The sequence below is a fragment of the Hippoglossus hippoglossus genome, chromosome 13, assembly GCF_009819705.1.
Source record: "Hippoglossus hippoglossus isolate fHipHip1 chromosome 13, fHipHip1.pri, whole genome shotgun sequence".
NCBI lineage: Eukaryota > Metazoa > Chordata > Actinopteri > Pleuronectiformes > Pleuronectidae > Hippoglossus > Hippoglossus hippoglossus.
In genome coordinates, this window is record NC_047163.1 from 15,599,720 (window position 1) to 15,614,754 (window position 15,035).

The 15,035-nt window shown below is 39.9% G+C and overlaps 1 protein-coding gene and 1 non-coding gene across 5 annotated transcripts in view; one reads left to right on the forward strand and one right to left on the reverse strand.

The window, feature by feature from the left end:
* sphkap (SPHK1 interactor, AKAP domain containing) overlaps positions 1-13,937 on the reverse strand; it is a 107,995-nt gene extending 94,058 nt beyond the window's left edge. Inside the window, exon 1 of one of the 4 annotated variants that reach the window (XM_034604410.1) lies at positions 13,829-13,937. The gene's annotated coding sequence lies outside the window, so the exon portion shown is untranslated. The remainder of the gene's footprint in view (positions 1-13,828) is intronic. The other 3 variants (XM_034604408.1, XM_034604412.1, XM_034604411.1) reach the window with 3 other exon arrangements.
* trnae-uuc lies at positions 1,883-1,954 on the forward strand. Its single transcript has one exon. It is a non-coding gene; the product is annotated as a tRNA-Glu (tRNA).
* Positions 13,938-15,035: the final 1,098 nt, after the last annotated feature.

The following is a 15,035-nucleotide window of genomic DNA, read 5'->3' on the forward strand; positions in this document are numbered from 1 at the left end:
AAGACAAAAGGAAGACTGAGTAGTAGAGAGTAGAGAATAAATTGTTTCATTTATCACCAAGTGATGGGAAAAAACAGCCCATTCATCTATAATCCATTAATCTAGGACACTTGTGAGAGCCTCAGTCGTGTCTCTCTCTCACTGTCTTCTGACAAACGGAGCTAATCACTCAGAGCAGAGAGGAGCTGGCACAGGCAGCTCAGCCCACACTGTAAAAAATACTGTCCTGCTTTGTACTGATATGCAGGAGTACATCACAAATTCCCACAACAAATGTTTCATTGTCCAAAATATGAAAGTATTAAATTAACAGGAACAAATTTAAAGCCGCAATTTTGCACACTCAGCAAATATTCTCCATTATTAAATGATATCTTTAATATTATCATAACATTTGTTGGGGATTCTGATATGTTCATTGCAGCACAAAAACAAGAATAAAATACTATTCAACTCCCGAGTAGATGTAAAATGTAATTTCTAATGGACTGTCAGGTGCATGAACAAACAGCTAGCAGTTGCAGTGAACATGTCAATACTTACAGTGGTGCACCAAGCAAAGAAGCATGGCTTGGAGGCTGTTGTCAAAAGGAACGTCAACAACATCAATTTGTTGAAATTAGTAAAAATGAGCACCTCACAAGTAGAAGGTTAGTGGTACAAATCCCAGTTCGGCCGGGGTCTTTCTGTGTGGAGTTTTCATGTTCTCCCTGTGGGTTTTCTGCAGGCGCTCAGGCTTCCTTTAACAGTCCAACAACATGCAGATTGGGGTTAGGATGATCAGAGACTCTAAATTGTCCGTAGGTGTGGATGGTTGTTTGTCTCTGTATGTTGGGCCTGAGATACACTAACGATCTTCCAGGGTGTAACCGGCCTGTAACCCAATGGCAGCTGGGATTGGCTCCTACGGACCCCGCAACCCCCAAAGGATAACGGGTATAGATAATGCATGGATGAACTTAAAAGGACCAAACATTTAACTACAGGTAAATTATGCTTCTTTTGACATTGTTCATGTCTCTGGTGTTACAATGATGTATTATCTTTCAATACATCCATGTTTTTATCATCTTTAAAAATTAAATCATCATTTAACCATATTTGGAGAGGATGAAGCTGGGGAGAAGAGAGGGCCTGAATGAGAGTTCAAAGACTGTGCACATCCACCCACACTTGCAACCTGAAATGCAAAAGGAGTTGAAGCTAACAAAGTAAATACATTTTACCCTATTCACCTGTAGTGTCTCAACTTAATAATCCATAATAACACTGATGTTGTATTGATGGATCGATAGCGGCACTAAAGCTAAAGAGAAACACAAACATACATACAAACCACTTACCTTAAAGTCCTACGTGTCCTGTGAGACACGTATAAAAAAAATTACTGTGCATATCTGTCTCTTTTAATGGAGTTGTTTCTCAGCTTAAACATATTATATATTCCACATGGGAAATCAGGGTAGAGGAGAAAGTAAAACGAGGGGAACATAACTGATAGAACCAGAGGTTAGTGCTACAAAAATGAAACTCAAATTTCAATTTAACATGGGTTTCACACTGTCATTATACTTTTTTCATTGAAAAAAAGGCAAAAGACATCAAATATGAAGGCTGATTAATTTATAGTTAACATTCCTTGTGTGTTCCTGTGGAATACCCAAGACCAGACATTTGTCTTGACTTTAGTTTGTCATTCTGACCAAGCTCTCCTGTTGCCCCATCAGTTACATCTGTGGGAGCAAGTCACACACACACAGATATATGCTCATCATTTTAGAAACATTCACCAACACTGTGTAGAGTCCTACAGTGGGGACACTACCAGGCTCTGGAGTATACGAGAAAATTCTGGATATTGGTCTGTTGTTCAATTTACAGGTCCCATATGGTCTAGCGGTTAGGATTCCTGGTTTTCACCCAGGCGGCCCGGGTTCAACTCCCGGTATGGGAATTATGGCTTTTCTGTCTGACTTTATCCTGAAAGGATTGTGAGATATTATCTGAAAATCCATTCTAAATGAATCTGGCTTGACGACCTGTATCATGGTGGATGAACATATGGGTCAAAAAAGCCATTATGATAAAGAATAGATTTCTATTCCCATCACTTGTCAAACTTTCAACGCTTGATTTACGCTCGGTAAGATTGCAGGTCTTCTTTTAAACATGGTCAGGTTCAATGACCATCATTCCAATGTTATCTTCCCAAAGCTGCAAGACCACGACGAACAACCTCCTGTTTGTAACAAAATGTATATTTGCTCTACGGATTTTAGGTTTACTTTAGGCTGAGATGTAACTGTACTATCATGAAAATATAGATTTTATATTGGGACTTGGTAATGGCAGATGCTCGTCATTAATTGTAGATAGGCAACGCTTTGATGAAAGTCTGTATACAGCATATTGTATCGATCTATATGGGTAAAAAGGCCTTTATTTATAACTGACACTCCACAGATTACTGATCTGTCTCCCAACAAATAACTCAACTCTAAAGACCACAACCTTACAGTGTGCTCTGTACAATGCAGATGTTTTACACAGAGAATTTCCATCACTTTTATCAGTTCTGGCTCCTGTGTAATGTAAAAACCAATGAAGGGATTCAGGTGTAGGGTAATCAGCTGCTGGGTGATGAGCCAGGGGATCCAGGGGCTCCTTGGCCAGCTATGATAAAGTCACAGTCATCCCACAACATTCACTGCTGCAGTTCAGCTTCATTCATTGGCTGACATCGGAAAAAACATTTGTTTCCACACATAGAGTTCTGGTCCAGGCCCTGGTCATCTCACGCCTAGACTATTGTAACTCCCTCCTGGCAGGTCTACCTGCTAGTGCCATCCGACCTCTGCAGCTCATTCAGAATGCAGCAGCTCGACTGGTTTTTAACCTACCTAAATTCACTCAAACTACTCCGCTCCTCCGCTCCCTTCACTGGTTACCAGTGGCTGCCCGCATCCGTTTCAAAACATTAGTACTTGCGTACCGTGCTGCGAACGGATCGGGTCCAGTCTACATCCAGGACATGGTCAAACGTTACACCCCAGCCCGTTCACTCCGCTCTGTTTCAGCCAATCGGCTTGTTGCTCCCTCACTGCGAGCTAACCACTCATCAAAATCACGACTGTTTGCTGTCCTGGCTCCTAAATGGTGGAATGAGCTCCCCATGGACATCCGGACATCAGAAAGTTGACACATCTCCCGCCGCAAACTAAAAACACACCTCATTTCCGACTATACCTTGAATACAATTTTTAAACGAACAATTTAGTAGCACTTAAATGGCACTTACTTATAGCACTTTGTAGTTTTGTTTTTTTGAAGAAATTGTACTTTCTCGATTCTTGTTGTTCTAGGTTTGTACCCTCATGGTTGAATGCACTTATTGTAAGTCGCTTTGGATAAAAGCGTCAGCTAAATAAAATGAAATGAAAAAGAAAAACATAGGGAACAAAATCCTAATTTTCACAGGAACATTCCTTAAGGCAGAGTCTGACCTACAATCACACAAGCATAAGAATTGTGAAATACTGTGACACCACGAAACCATGATATTATCTGAAACATTTCTCAGGATGTGAAAATTTCAAACCCTTAAAAGCCAAAAGGAAAAAGTGCTGTTGGCAGCAAAAGATGAAAATATCTATAAAACTGATAAAACACAAGTTTACAATTAGGTTTACAAAATTAGAAACTATACTGCAACTAACTCAGAGTTAGTTATCAAAGTCTCTGGAACGGATTAACAAACTAAGAAATAATTCACTGAATTTTACCTACATGTCCGTCAAAAGAAATGATTTAATATGTTAGCTGTTCCCTATCCCCATACCCCTGTTTCTCCTCTTGTCATGCCTCCACTTCTCTCTCCTGCTTCCTCAGACACTCTTCTCCTTATCATCGATCTCTCTTATCACCCTCTCTCCCAGACATTCCTTTCCTCCCATGCAGTCCTCTTCACTTATCTCCCCCCCCCCCCCCCTTTTCTCACTCTTACACTCTCGTCAACATATTTCCTGTCACCTCCTGATACCAAGTCCGAGGCAGCTGATACGAAGTCGGAGGCGGACGAAGGGACAGGAGCAGTGACCCCTGTTTATGCAACAATAATGCACAACAGAAAATAGCAAAACTAGTGTCTGACTACATATGTGCTGGGTGTGACTGGGTCCCTTAAGGATTTGGGATGTAGAAAATTATAAACAGAAAACAAGCATTTCCTCTTTACAGAATTACAAAATATAAACATGAAAAGGTCTTGAGGTACTAAGAGTTTATAATTAAAGTAACATCAGCTGCCCAATCACCTCTGGTACCTAAGGTGTGTTCTTCCTCAAGACATATCAGGTAACCAATAATAACGGGGGCAGATAGTATCAGAAAATCAAGTCAATTTTGAATCGATGGGTCCTTGATTGCTACAGTGAGTTTTGCATCAGCATTTGATGTTTTTAATGATTTAATGTTTCAAGGTGACTCATATATAACAAGTCGTCCACTTGACGGCTACCTACATAATATATGCTAAAAAAAAAAAAGGTGTTGGGCCATGGTTTTGTGTGAAACCACACTTCGGCCTACATGTGCCATCAAAGCCGGAAGCAGCATGTCCCTCCAGGACTCCGTCTCCCAGGGGCCATTAAAAACCAGCGCAAGGAACTCAATGTCCCAGAGGGCATCAACTTCACACAGAGGGGTGGAAACCCCCTCCAGGGACACAGGTCTCAACTCCCATTGGTCACTCTGGACCCCATGACCTGTGAGGTCACCGGGCCAATATAAGCTAAGTTCTCCAGCTTCTGGATCTCTCGCTCGATCTCTCTCTCTCTAAACTCCCTCAACGGAGAGAAGGCTGTCGAGCCTCTCCTGCCTCTTCCTACGATCCTTCCACAGGAGGGAAGGCTGTGGAGCCTCTTCTCCAGCTCACATCTTCTCTTCCCATCCAACTCTTCGAGAGGAGCACAAAGGTGCAGCTTCCAGCTCATCTCAGCAAGGAAACCTCCTCGCCCTCCAAGCTCTACCAACGTCCTAGCAGCGATGCGATGTCCTGCAGGAAAACTTCAGCCAGCAACTGAGCTATACCGCTCAACCGAAACCAGCAAGACGACACAAAACTGCGAACTGCACAGCAACTTCCTTTTTCCCCTTTCTACGGACGGGTAACACATCTGGGCTTAATAATTATACTAGGCTAAGCAAGACTGTTTATTCGATTCTGTGTGAGGTGTATAAGTTTGATTTGTGGTATTGTGATATTTTGGGTACAAGTTATTGAGAAAGTAATGTTAGTCTGTTATGCTCTTCACAGTCTTTCGTTGCATCCAATCTAGTAACTTCCTCTAATTTGGCACACACACAGACACACGCATAACTCTTCACCTCATTAGCTCTACAGGTCGTAAACATTCCAATAGGTGGGGGAAGGGTGTTATCTCTTTGGCCAGCCACCATCTTGAAAGCACGCTGACTCACACAGACACACACACATGTATACACACATACCTATCTTTGTTTAGCAATTAGACCGTTAGTAATTTGTGTTTTTATACTTTATTATATTCATAATAAATGTTTTTCTTTCACAAATGTTTTTTATTAATGTTGCATAAGTGAATTTCGCCAACCTCTACACTGTCAAGAACCCCATATCTTTCAACTTAGCTAACTATCTATATGGTAATTTTGGTTATAGTTATTAATTTAATTGTTAATCAGAGTTCCAAAATTTGTAGTTAGAACCTTAATCTATGAGACTTAATCAATAAATTGGCTATCTTTTCCCTTCCTTTGAAGGGTGGTGCCCCGAGGTAACTTTAATCAATTAAAGCTATTATTTAATATTAATAATAAAATATTAATATCTAATATTTTATTTTGATAACCAAATTTATTGAATGCCGAAAGGCACACCATTTTATGGTATCACGTTTGATGCATTATGGCACAACAAAGGTAATAGAAAAGGAAATAGTAGTATTAGTTATTTTAGCATAAAACATAAGCATAAGACCCAACTTTAGGGCTGAAAGGGCTGTTTGACTGCTTAGTATACAAAGGCTACTTGAAATAAAGGATGCTGCAGTGAGTTAATCATCATCAATATCATGCATTGTTCCTTTTAGAGCTCACAGAATAAACGATATTTCTCCTTGAACAACATTGGAGTTTTCATGTCAACAAATTGATTCAATTACATTATTGCATCAATTAAATAGTCTGGATCCGGTTTCAGCAAATCACCTCTCATAGTTACACCTATCTTCAGCTCATGTTACAGCTCATTACAGCTTATCAGTAATTGTGTAGTAGACGTTGAAGTGAGTTTTATTTTTTTGCTTGACAAAGTGTGAGAGATCTTTTGTGAACAAACACTGAATTAATGATTCTCAAACAACAAGTGTTGAACAAAGTGTTACTTAAGGGATGCTGAACACTAGAGGACTTTCAACTCATGAACGATTTTAAAACAGTGGGAGACCACAGATGTAAAGACAGATTTGACCGATTTTTAATCTTATAATCCTCAGAACACTGGACGATTTGGAAAGAATATCAGACCACACACTTGCCCTTTGTAGGAAAAAATTTCACAGTGGCGATTCCAGAGATTTGAAATCCCACAGAAACTCGTGATATCTTCTTCTTCTTCTTCTTCAGTTTTTTTATGGCGGTTGGTTAACAACTTTTAGGCGCATTACCGCCACCTTCTGATCTGGAGTGTGGAACACTTGCGTAATTAATTGTGACTTCAGAAGAAAAACAAACATGAAGAGGGACCGTTGGTGTGTGTTCTGTTTTGCAGCGAAAAATCTATGGATGTAGTTATGGCTGAGGAGGCGTATACATTTTGCAGTGCGAGATGGAGGTCTGTTGGATCGATTGTTGGTTTTAGTCACAGCTGTACTAGTACGCAACATCCGGTAAGCTCGCTCTCTCAGTCTCGCTCTCTCAGTCTCGCTGTCTCTAGCTATTGTGGGTTTCTGTCGGAGGCGATTATTTATTTACGATTTAAGATCGTGGAGGCTGCAACTCAATTGGTAGCATTAAGATTATTTTGTAAACCCCCCACACTTCAGGATTATTTGCGCAGATAATCGGCACAGAGTGCCCTACAGTCTGGAACACCCCCGATTGTCGGAAGGGTCAAATCGGTCTAAAATCATCCCTATTATTTTAAGACAGAGGTTTAGCAAGCAATAATTAAGTATAAGACACATTTCCACAGCATCAATTCCAGTCTGGGTTTTATTTTTAACACTTGCTTTATTTATATAATAATAATAAATATATTATATCATTTCATGTGACCTGATGAAACTTAAAATTATTATTTCAATCAATCCTTGAATTCATAATTATTAACCTCTTAGTTATTTGGTATCTTGGTGCAATTATTCCACATTACCCAGCTCACACACACACATTAACAATGCACAATGTTGATCTAAACAGAATTAAGGCTCGTGCCTCATCAGCATGCTTTGGCTAGTATCTTGTTTTTCCTGCTCTCCAGTCAGCTGCACTCTGGAGAATGTCTGCTGTCAAACTGCTGCTCAAATGGTAGATCCTCATCACTGTCTTGACAGCATCCTGCTCAACCCCACTCCCCTCTGTAGGCTGCGGTGTCCCCCAGGCAGGCACTCACACAAATTCACACTGTGACACACACTGCAAAAAAAAAAAAACATATGGTGCTGACACAAATGTGAAAAGTCAAAAAAACACGCTGTCCGCCTATCTGTAGTTGAACACATGATGGATGGTGCTGTGAGGAACCTTTTCACCTCTAAACACACTTTTCTCCTCCCACACTGCCATTCAGACGAGATTACTGTGTTTAGAAACAAAACAATAGGTGACATATGACATTAATAACAATTTTTCAGGCACCAAGGAGATTTTGGTCAAATTCAATGAGCGTGAGTGACATGGAATCTTATTTCGCTTTGGCAATAGGCGAGTAGATTAACTGATACGTATCAGAAAATCGATACAGCACTCAGGGCGTCAGTGGATCGTACATCCAAACCAAATTCAAGAGAGAAATTTGTCAAAGAAAATCGATACGGCTGTCAAGAATTCTCTCTGCTCCTTTGGCTCATTTATTGCTACCATTGACATCTAAATTCAAGAAGCTTGCATGTTACTGCAACACAGCTATCAAGTTATCAAAAAAGCTAGCTTTAGCATCTATAGGAACTACCCCTAAAGCCCATTTGCTATTCAATCTTATCAAAAAATAAAAATATAATAAGTAACAAGCCTTTCATTCATATGAGCAGCACAGACATTTTTTAAGACAGCTGGATTCATACAGGTTATACTGATATCGAATCCTGGCATAGAGTGGCAGCATGTAAACTGTATCCTTTGTGAAGACAGCCAAAAAGATGCCCTGTGTATCACTGCCTATAGTTTACTACTGTTGCATCAGTCTGATAATGGGCACTGTATTATTTAAATGGTATCTTCTCATCCATCATCAATATGAGCAAAATAGTTCTCTTTAAAAAAATCTGCTAGACTGTCACCAGACAATATGGTGAGTTTGCACAACTAGAATTATTCTGTAGTCAAATCACAGAAGTGATAATAAAATGTTGGAATCAGTCAGTTTAAGAAATATTATTGGGACACATCAGTCTGGCATGCGAGTTCTCTTCTGGCTGTGGCAACAGTACCTTCTGGCATCAATGTTTCTGTAATCTCATGTTGGTTTGGCCCTTCCTATCACTAGGTGCTTTAGCACACAAAGACAATCAAAGGCAGAGTCGTCAAAGTTGTACAGCAGAATGGATTTGTTTTTGTTCGTTGGCGAAATTAACCTGAGAGAATCCATCAGACAAATGAAAATGTCCTCTGTTCATAAGGAGCGTGACATCCGAGAGAGATACAAATAAAATCTCAGCTTTCTTCTCTTTTAATGGGAGAGAGTTCAAGGGGAAGAGTGAGTGTGGTGAACATACTGCTGTCAGTGGTTGTAAATGAAAAGATGACCTTTGGCTGCTTGCAAAAAATATTGACTCAAAGAAAAGAGTTTGTTTTCAGTCAGAGGTTTGACTGGAAAGACCTGTATCATAAAACGAGGTTTGTACGATTGAATAAATAACATTTTGCACCGTTTAATACTTTTTAAGAAGATTTACCACTGCTTGGTTGTCTCAGAATCTCCTTTTCTTCCCATCATCCCAGCAAAATATAAACTGCCATCATCTTGGGCTTTTGACGTATTTTGGAGCAAGAGTCTGCAGAGAGGCGTAGAGCTGACTAATCGCGGCTTAGTCTCACTTCTTATCGTGACCTTTCACGCCTTTGTTATAGCATGAAAACACAAATTTTAACCGAACCAGAACAGAAACCATCTTTGGGAAAAAAAATATTTAATTTGGAATTTGACTTTTTAGTTCCATGTGCTATCAACTAACATGGAGAGGCATGGTTTATGGTCCATTTTCTAGCCAGCCACCATGGGGAGATCACAATTATTTAGCTTCACTTTTGGGGAGCCGTCATGTCGTCAATCTTTATATATACAGTCTATGTTTTTTACTTATACTAGCTCCATTACAATCCATATCGTAACATGATAACACATATTGTCAATATAACCCGCAGAAAGCAGCTCACGGTGTTAGCATGTGGTTTTTGTGATCCGATTTCAAGCAGACAGTACAGGTGTGGCGTTTCGATCACGCCAGACTACATTCGGGGGTGGTCTGGGCGACGTGTCCACATTCTTTTCCACATGCTTATCCTTCCTGGGCCACATATGAACGACCTCTTACTCAGCTGATTTCCTCTGAGCAGCTGCAGTTTCCCTATGAATCAAACATATTTTTGTCTCTTCTCGTTGATTAGTTTTTAACCACCGTCACAACATCAACACTGATCACCACATAATGATTAAATTGGTAAAATCTTTCTTCACAGCTGCACAAGATTCATTCAGACTCTCCTGACACATCTCTCTTCAGCTCGCTCATGGTGACACACACACAGCGACATCAGACACATCTCTAAACTCAGACTGCCTCAAAACAACATTGTTTGGTCTCAACTAATACAAATGACGAACGTGTAAATTTGCTTGTAGAGTGGGGAGGTGAGATCCAATCAGAGGGGACACATTCAGGATGCATTTTAATGTGCCACTTCTGATCGGATCTCTCAGGACGGATGTTAATAGTAGGTGAGTAAGGGCCTTAGGCACTGTAATCCCCAATCTGCCACAGTAGACCAAAAAGTTTTCCAGGTGAACTTCCATCTGATAAATAAGTGGTCATCACAAGTTGAAGTGGTGTTCCGCCTCTCAGAAGGGTACAGCTAAGATTTGTGAAGCACCTGGGAAAGTCAGTGCTGATATAGCCTTGGTTATGTCCACTACCAACATCACCTCATAGCATTGATCTTTACGAATTCTAAGGGATTCCTGAAGATTTCTACTCAGCATTAGAACTTTCTATTGACATGTTGACAGAGGCCAGAAAAGGATCCAAGTGATTGATGGTGACACCTTCTGCCAGGAGTTTGAATAATTTAATACCCCGCATTCCCCCACCAGGCTCGTGGTGTGTAGGTGTTGTGTGAGGGAAAGTGATAGCGATAAGAATCCGGAAAGCGAGGTGAGAAAGAAATCAGATGAGAGCGTCGGCGAGCTTCTGACACGAAAACAGTCGGAGACAAAGTGGGACAGAGATGAAGAGAGTCCTGTGTTGTTGTGCTCTCTTGTCATTATCCTCCATTGCTACGAAAAATACAAAAGCACAGCAGCAGGGAGCAGAAAATGGGTTGGACTGGGGATGTAGATGTCATTGTTTCCTAACCATTAATAACTCATTGTCCAGAGGGGACATACTATTACCCTGTGAAGTAGCATATTATTGCCTTACTTAGTAATTTCCTTACTCTATAATTGTGCCAGAGTGTTCATTAAGCTACCTGCACAGCTAGCTGCTGCTCTAATCCACACTACAGTAGTGCTAGTTATTTAGACAAGGGAGATAAAGAAGAGAGAGAGAAGGGAGTAGTCGGACAGTGAAGTATAAGGATTTTTGAAACTGTGGGAATCATTGTGAGAATGACTGAAAGTAGGTCACACATGTTCTGCCAGTGAGTGATAATACATTCTACAAAATTGAGCTCAGTCAACTGGGTAATCAATACCACATATTATTTTGTACACATAGGATTTGAAGTAATGATAATAGGATAATGCTGAATAAATACAGAAAAACAATGGGTCATAAGGAAAATATTGTGAGTAAGGGCAAAGTTGACTGCACTTTGATGATCAAACAAATCTCAGTTCAACAAATCTCAACAACCAGTGATGTTGGTTTGTGGTAAAGTCAAAGTATCTTTTGTTGGGAAATAGAAACTAGAATCAAATATGAATAAATGTTTTAACATTAGGTGTATATGTGAGTGTGATTTTGTAATAAACTGTATAAGATAGATGATGCATCTCCATTATCCAGAAATGAAGCCAAAATATCTTGGATATGAGTCTGCACAGTAGCGATCAGGGTATGAAACTGCAGTAGCAAAGTACTGTTGATTCATGTGCTTGAATCATGAGTCAGTCTTAGCTGTCAATTATGACGTTTCAACTTGTTTTTATAACAAATAAACGTCGACCTAATATGACTGAAACTATTTGGCCCATATCTAATCTGCTAACATGGGGGTGGTGTGGTTCCTGACCTATATTGTAACCAGCCACCAGTGGGCGACTGAGACACTTTGGCTTCACTTTGGGTCGTGTCATGGCGTTGATTTACAGTCTGGATTGTGTATGTTCACATTTCAGGCTTGTGTCAACAGCTTGAGAGTAAGCTTGGGCTGTGTTTGATTTCCCTTTCATTTGTCAGATTTCATGTGTCTGCATGTCTATGTTTCTGTCTGCGATGCAGCCAATCCTGCAATCCACACTTGGACAAAGATAAAAGCAACCATTTTGGAAATCTGAAGTGAACAAGCTGAACTTTTGTCCATTTGGATCTTAGAGTATAATAAATCTTTGTCCACTTTACTTTGCCATGTTGTTGATGTGTTGTGTACTGCAGAGTTGAACAATTGCCAATCATGGCCTTTTTCTTGCTTTCCCCCAAAAAGTAATTATCTCTTATTCCTTTATATTTTTCCCCATTGACGACATGACTGTAATTCATAATTTTTCTCTTTACAGACATTGCACCTCTAATGAGGAGAGTCAAAATATTTAATACTGTTAATATTATAACCTTTTATTCTCAGGCCAGTGCAGTTTGTTTTGCTGTAGCCTTGTCTTTCTTAATCTTTCTCTCTATTATTCCTCTCTATAATCACATTCTTTGTATGATAAATATTTATTTTAGAGATGCAACAGTAGATATTTTGAATAAAAGTTTCCTGCAGAAGATTTTTACCCTCAATGGCTCAAATATTTTTTGAAGTGAAAAATAAGACAGCACATGAGGCGCTCCTCCTCTGAAGCTGCAGGAAGCCTGCTAAACCGCCTTACACTAATCCAGTTAGCTCCAGCATAATTCCTCTTTGTGTTATTCAGTTACAGCAGTCATCAGCCATACAAACATTAAATTCAGTCTCTGTTAAGGTCATACATATGCACTGACAAGGTCCCTGACAACAGGAGAGATGTTCCGTACGCGGCGTCCCAACTCCATACTACGCAATAACACACGTCATTAAAATCCATTTGGCTGCACCTATTATGCAGTATGTGTCAGTCAAATTTTAACTCAGAAAAGCACTGCCATATAAATTAAAGAGAAAGAAAAATGCTGTCCACACACTGACTTTTTTTTTTGCCACACTACATACTTTTTAATGCTTATACTGTTTAATACTAATTGGTAAATGTTAGCATGCTAAGGGACCTATGAAGGGCGCTACAACAGGTCAAGTGACAAAAAGCATATACGAAAGACTAAAAATGAATATCTTCTCTAAACATGCATTTAAATGCTTGGCCTGAAATGTCAAAGCACAGCCTACAGGCTAAAAAATACAATCAACGTACGCATAATATGTATTATGGCATTGTGGTGAAAACCAATGAAACACGGGGCCTTCTGAAAACAATGTGAAAGATTACTGAAAAATATGAATATCCGAGATATGCATTGGTGAACTGAAGATGCAACAGCCCTGTTCAAGTCTGTAACATGGGAGATTAAATAATTTATCCTAGGCATGGTTGGAAATGTGTCGGGATTTTTTCATGTCTTATACAAGAGCCACTCCATCCCTTGATCACTGCCACACACCCACATTCATCAGTTTAAAAACAAAGACAGAAGGTGAGAGAGAGAGTGTGAACTTTCAGCGTGACTGATGGCTGTTCATCTGTCTCACAAGCTCCAAGTCAACAAACTAAACTTGGCACTGATATAGAAGGCGCTGTACTGTTACACAGCACTACAACCTGACAGAAAATATAACACTCTGACAAACAAATAAAGCAATCAAGCTGCACTGTGGCAGGTGCACTAAGGAACAATACAACCGGGTTGAACCAAAAGGTTTCAGTGTTACAAATGCCAACACAACACCTTTGTTGTGCGATATGGATCTCAATGATTTCAAGCTGCATTGCGTTTCCCTCAGTATTTCAAATTAAACTGTGCAAGGAGCCACTGTTGCAAGAAGAAACAAGTATTGCAGCGCTGTTCGCAAAGACCTTTGACACACACACACACACACACACAAACAAATATAAAAGGCACATGCACCCACCCACCATCCACATATTGTTGACATCCACAGAGGAGGTACATCAAACAGCAACAGGTATTATTACAACACGCCCAAAAGCACTCACCACACTCATGAGGGTCGATCACATTGCCTTTGTAGAGAGGTTAGACTGCTCTCTCTCTTTCTTTGTAAACAGTTGTTTTTTTAGTCTCCGCTCTCCTGCTGCTTCTATCGCTTCAACCGCTCACTGAGGCTCAGGATAGAGAGTATTTGGTGTGTGTGTGTGTGTGTGTGTGTGTGTGTGTGTGTGTGTGTGTGTGTGTGTGTGTGTGTGTGTGTGTGTGTCTAAGAGTACCTAATCCCTGCTGAGTAGAGTGGGTGCTAGGCAGCAAATGTTCACGGGAGAGTTAGACACACAACAGGGGTTATATTGGGATTTGTTATGTGGTAGGGACCTGTTTTATTATGGTGGTTTATTAGGGTCATCATTGCTCGTTAGCATTACAAAATCGTCATGTTTTACATAGTTAGGTCATTTACCCATATTATCAAGAAATGCATCTTTTCTGTAGCTGTATATTCCACAACTGACATAGTAAAATCAGTTGATGTAAACTGAGACCTTCTCAAGAGTATGAATAATCAATAATCACAGTATCACACAAATTTTACAGGCAAATGCATGCTCACACTTAAACGCATCACTGGGGAGAGTGGGTGGTGAAGACTGACTGTCAGTCCTGTTAAGGTAAATACAGTCTAGACAAGTATGCATCCATTTTCATCTTACCATGTAAGTGATATTCCCACAATCTCAAAAGAAAAATATTCAGTTAATTTCATAACTGATCGCACATATATCAGGGTCTGGTTCTGCCTCATGATATTTTAGGTTGTGCAGGAACCAAGATAACCCTGGTAATGTCTTAAGCCTACATTTCTATTTTGAAGACCCAGATCTATTAGTGCTAATGTCAGTGTTGTAAACTAGTAATTGTTAGGAGATACAACATCTCATCAACCAGAAGTCAGTTGACACTCTCCAGCTGTATTCCTACTATTTTCTGAAACCTGCTTAATGTGCTACTTTTGCAATTAGTAGCAAGCACCTTAAGTTTTGTCAAAGTGTTGTCTTCACTAAGCACATGATTGGACAGTAGAGACACCATGACATCAGACACATGTACTTCTTATGAAGATAATTAGATGCATTTGTATTTTTCACTAAAAAGACGACTGCTGATGACAGTCCAGCTCCATCAGCCTATTCTCTACGTGTGAATGACATCAAGCTACAGTTATTCTTTCTTCCAGCACTCCAGGTTAAGCCA